Source organism: Hipposideros armiger, unplaced genomic scaffold (genome assembly GCF_001890085.2).
Source record: "Hipposideros armiger isolate ML-2016 unplaced genomic scaffold, ASM189008v1 scaffold_18, whole genome shotgun sequence".
In the NCBI taxonomy this organism is placed as follows: Eukaryota; Metazoa; Chordata; class Mammalia; order Chiroptera; family Hipposideridae; genus Hipposideros; species Hipposideros armiger.
In genome coordinates, this window is record NW_017731368.1 from 371,132 (window position 1) to 377,114 (window position 5,983).

The following is a 5,983-nucleotide window of genomic DNA, read 5'->3' on the forward strand; positions in this document are numbered from 1 at the left end:
GACCCACATATGAGGGCCAGTGACACTGCCCTCTACAGCTAAGATGCTGAACAACAGCTCAACCTGGAGCTGGGCTGCCGTGAGTTGCTGGCGACTGCATAGGCTGCAGTCCCTGTGGCAGTGGGATGCCATGGGCTACCGTATGAAGCCAGCAGCTAGCGTGAGCGGCCAGCAGCCAGCGTGAGCGGCCAGCAGCCGCAGTGAGCGGCCGTCCGGAAGCCGGCGACTGATCTGCCTCGCCAGGGAAGAGCGCAATGATGGTGCCAACTTGGGCCAGTGAAGCAGCGTCCTCCACAACTAGATTGAAGAACAAAACGACAGCAACTTGTCTGTTCCCCTTCCCCCAATTCCCCAGCACTGTTCCCATCCCCCCAATTACCCAATAAAAATCTTTAATAAAAAAAAAAAAAGGATACTCTTTTGGTTTCCCTCCGACTTCACTGATCCCTCTCAGAACACTTCCCTGGCTCCTTCATGTCTCCACAACCTCTGCCCCAGAATTATCTCCTTTTCAACCCTCTTCGCTTTTTCTTCTCTCTTATCTGGTCTTGTGGCTTTGGATTTCATCTAAATCATGATGTCTCCCAAAAGCTGTGCCTCAGGCTCCAGCACTCCGGCTGCCCTTCTGACAACTTGGAAGTCTAACAGTATCTTGAAATGAAAGTGACCAAAGCTGCACACACCACCCCTCAAAGTCTCCTCATCTTAAGAAACAGTCCCTCCATCTCCCCAGCAGCTTAAGGCAACACTCTAACAGTTATCCTTGGTGCCTCTCGCCTTCCCCCACATCCATTCCACAGTGAGTTCTATGACTCCAACTCTAAATACACCCCAGATCTTCCATCATCCCAGGTCAAACCACCTTCCTTCCCTCCTTAGAATTCTGCAGCCTTCTTATTGGTCTCCCTGCTTCCATTTTTGTCCCTACAAGTCTTCCCAGACAGAGGAGCTTTTAAAAAGTGTAAATCACAGCATGTCATTCCTCCAGAAAGAATGGCCTCCCAAAAAACAAAACCTCAGCTACTAACCCTGTCTTAATCTGCTGTCACCACTGCTATTCTATATTGTATTAGAGGTCCAGGCCAGGGCACAGATAAGAAAAATAAAGGCATAAAGATTGGAAAGGAAGATGTAAAGCTGTCTTTATTCACAGATTACGTTATTGTGTATGTAGAAAACAGCTAGAACTATAAGTAAATTTAGCAATGTCACAGAATACAAGATTAATACATAAAAGTCAATTGTATAAACTAGTAAAAACTATTAGGAAATTTTTTAAAGTTTTAAACTCTACTTACAATAGTATCCAAAAACTAAAAATACTAGCAATTAACATAATGCAAGATGTGCAAAACTATAAAATATTCCTGAGAAAAATTATAGAAAACCTAAATAAAGAGAAAGATATGCCATGTTCAAGGATGGAATATAATCAATACATTATGGTACTGGCCAATATGTAGACAACCAGGTGATCAATGAGAGAGAATAGAGTCCAGAACTAGACCCACACAAACATATATAATCAAGTGATTTTTGATGACTGCCATAGAAGTTCAATAGAGAAATAAATATTTATTTTTCTTCAAGAATGGCGCTGTCTAGAGATCCATATGGAAAACTATAAACCTCAGTCCTGAGCTTCAACCATACTCAAAAATCAATTACATATGGATCATGGCCCAAATGTAAAAACTAAAATTATACAGATTCTAGGAAAGAGAAAAAAAACCAAAAAACAGAAGATGTTTGTGCCTTGGGATAAGTAAAGATTGCTTAGGACATAGAAAGCACTAATCATAAAGGAAAAAATGATAAATTGAACTTCAACAGAACTAAAAACTCCTGCTCATCAAAAGTGCCATTAAGAAAGTGAGGTGGTAAGCCATAGTGTAGGAGAAAACATTCCCAACACATATATAGTATGTGACAATGGGTAAGTATCCAGAATATATAAAGAACTCCTACAACTCGATACTAAATAGGCAAACAGCCCAGTGTTTGAAAATAACCTGAAGACTTGAACAGATACACAAAAAAGTCCCCAACATCATTAATTATTAGAGAAATGCAAACTAAAACTACAATGAAATACCACTATACATCCATCCATCAGAATAGCTAAGTTAAAAAGATGGATAACACCAAATGTCAAGAGTAACCAGAAGTCTTATAAATTGCTGGTGGGACTGTAAAATGATATAACCATTTTTGAAATTTGGCAGCATCTCAAAAAGTTAAACATTGGAGGTTGGACAGTTAAGTTCGCGAACTCATCCTAGAAAAAGTGCTACATAGCTCATTGCTGAATACCACAATAATCACCTTCAAAGTACTCACCTTGGGAAGCTATGCACTAATGCCAGCACATAGTCCACCCTTCAAAGCAATTTTGGAACTCTTTTCCTGGAATGGCCATCAGAGCTGTTGTCCTATTATCTTTGAAGTCCTGAATGTCATCAAAATGTCTTCCTTTCAATATTTCCTTTATCTTTGGGTAAAGAAAGAAGTCATTGGGGGCCAGATCAGGTGAGGAGGGAGGGTGTTCCAATACTGTTATTTGTGTACTGGCTAAAAACTCCCTCACAGACAGTGCGGTATGAGCTGGTGCATTGTCGTGATGCAAGAGCTATGAATTGTTGGCGAAAAGTTCAGGTGGTCTAACTTTTCATGCAGCCTTTTCAGCATTTCCAAATAGTAAACTTGGCTAACTGCCGAGTTGGTACAAATTCATAATGAATAATCCCTCTGATATCAAAAAAGTTTAGCAACATCAGTGCAACAAGTTCATGAACTTAATTGTCAGACCTCATACATTTAATACATGTTCAGAAATTTCACTTCTAGGTATTTACTAGCCATTTCAGTCCTAAATATTTACCCAAAAGAAATGAAAGCATATAGCCACACAAAAACTTGTACATGAATGTTCATTATAGCTTTTTTCATAATAGCCCCATACTGGAACAACCCAATAACCACCAAATTGTGGTATATTCATAAAATAAAGTACCACTCAAAATTTAAAAAAAAAACACACAATAAAAATGAGAGAACTACTAATAATATACATGGGTGAATCTCCAAAAGAAACAAAAGAAGCCAGACACCAAAATCTACATCCTTCCATACTATATACATCATTCCATTTTCATAAACTTCTTAGACTAGGGAAAACTCATCTATGGGGCTAGAGAGCAGGTCAGCTCTGTGGTGGAGGGTTACTGGGAACTTTCTGAGGTGATGAAAATGTTATATATCCTGTGCTCAGGGAGATGGACCAAGACTGCCAGGGACAAGACTGGAACAAAGGGCTGAAGACTTTGCCTCCTTGGGCCTAGGCAGTACTTTCAGGGTTTGTCCTGTGCTTAGGAGGCTCTCACCAAATCTGAAGCTTTCTCATTCCTGAAAAATGGTTCTAGCAAGGGGTGGGAGACTGACTCCCCAACACCCATGCCCTGAGGGATGACTCAATTTCAGAAGCGCATGTGTGGCCTTTGGAGAAGAGGACTCCATCCCCTGCTCCCTCCACCTGCTCTCTCCTTTCTCCAAGATGGCTGTTGGCTTCCCAACACTGTTTTCTCCTGGCTTCATGGACCCCAAGCTTTTGACTTAAAAAGTCCTCTGGGTAAATGGCAGACCACCCTAGATGTTGGCACTTGCAGAGGCAGGGCATAAGGCTTTACAGCCCTGGGGCCTTTGCATTTGCTATTCCCTCTGCCTGGGATGCCCCTCCTCCTGTTCTTCTTACAGCCAACTTCTTGTTGTTCATCCTCAGCTGAGTGTGCCCTACCCAGAGATCTCTCCTGATCTTCTTGTCCCTGTCACCCCACTTTGGAGATGGGCTCTGTCATTAAAGAAGGAGTCCCAACTGCTTAGTTTGCCCTAGCCAATAACCCAGGGAGGCCTGCCCCCAGTAGGTACCCTGGGCCAGCCCATCCCCTCATCTGGCTTGTGCAGTGACCAGCCCAGCACCCCACAGTCCCTGGATCCCTTCATGACCCTGTGAAGAGGGGTTCTCTCGATCCGCCTGGCTGCCATTGGGCAGAGCCTCCTCTGCCTCACCTGTCTTGCTCAGCAGCCCTGGCCAGCCCTGCTACACAGACCTCTAGGCACCGGCCTGCCAGGGACCTTCAGAAAGGGAGTAGTCCCGGGCCGGCTGAGTGGCTCGTTGGTTAAGAGTTGGCTTGGGAGCATGAGCTCTGAGCAGCAGGGCCACCGGTTCAGATCCTACATAGGCCAGTGACGCTGCCCTCTACAGCTAAGATGGTGAACAATAGCTCGACCTGAAGCTGGGCGGCCGTGAGTCACTGGTGACAGCGTAGGCTACAGTGGGGCTGCAGTGGGCTGCCATAAGCTACCGTGAGTAGCCGGCAGCCAGCGTGAGCGGCTGGCAGCCGGCGTGAGCTGCCGTGCCACCGTGAGTGGCCGTCCAATGGCCGGCGACCGATTTGCGTCAGCCGGGAAGAGCACAATGATCACAATACCAACATGGGTCAGTGAAGCGACGTCCTCCACAACTAGACTGAAGAACAGAAGGACAGCAACTTGTCTGGTTCCCCAACACTGTTCCCCCCCAACAATTCCCCAATAAAATCTTTAAAAAAGAGAGAGAGAGAGTGGCCCCAAGGGAAGTGGACAGCTCAATAACACAGGGGCCCTGACTGCAGCTACAATGCTTTTTTCCCAAATCTTTGTCTTTCCAAATCTGGTTTGCCCTTCAAATTTATAGGTCACCACCTCTGGGAAGCCTTCTATGATTGCTGCAAGCCAAAAGTAGCATTCTATCCTCTGACCTCCTCCAGCAGAGAGGGCTATGGCTAAGAGCTTGAGGCTCCGTTTCTCCATGTGTAAGATGGGAATGTGAGGTCTAAATGAGAGGATCCAGGTAAAGCCCCCCAGCACCATGCTGGCACTCAGTAAATGGCAGCCATTCATTGTGATGTTGTAGTCTCCCCCTCCACCCAGGCAGGACCACAGCTCCCTCAAGTTCTGGCACACAGTAGGCATCTACTAAATGCTCACTGAGATGACCAGCAGGTGGCCCCACACCTCAATTAACCTGCCCTGACAAGCTGCTCTGAGCCCCAGGAAACTGGTTCCCTTGAGTCACTGGCTATCTTCTCTCTCCTGGTCAGGGGAAACAGAGAGAGGACAGAATTAGCAGAGTCCCGGCAGCTTGGCGTGTCACCTAGCAGACACTCAGGCTGCATTGGTGAGCAAAGCCTTTGAACTTAGCCACCCCTCTCCCCTTCTCCACCACAGCCCTACCTACCCTTGTGAGGGTTACTCTCATTCAAGAGATAAGAAAACTGAGGCCCAGCAAAGTGCATGATCTGCCCGAGACCACAGAGCATTCCCACGATTCATCAACCAGGGGCAGCATGTCTACCAAGAGTGTTGGAAGGATCTGGCCCTGATTAATCAATGTCTCGTTTTACTGATGGGGACCTCAAAAGGTAGAACAGCCTTGTCTAAGGCTTCATGTAAACCAAAGCTCAGATCTTCTGACTCTAAATGAAATAACCCCACCCACCCCACACACAGGGTGGGAGGTGGGCTTCCCAGACCCTTCCCTGCCTGCTGGCCTCTATTCCAAAAGGTGAACACACAGGCTGCCTAGACAGACAAAGGGAAGAATTTTACCCTGTTGTATGTGGGGGCAGCTGAGAGGACATACTAGAGATGAAAAGGCTCAGTCCAAGGCAGCCAGGTCTGGGGACAGCTACCTTGGGCCTGTGCCCCCTCCCCATGCTTTCCAGAGAGCTTCAAGCAGGTCTAGGAACATTGAGACCCCTGCAGGGGTTGCAGCAGGCTGTATTTTGAGGCTCAGTTATGAGGCTGCAGTGGAGGGGCTGAATCGAGGGTGGAGAAGGGCTGGTGTGAATAGCAATAAGCCCTACCAGGCCCTCTGGAAGCCAGCCAGCACCAGGTTTGCAAGACAGAGAACTCTGCTGTCGGCTGGGTCAGGGGGCGCATCACT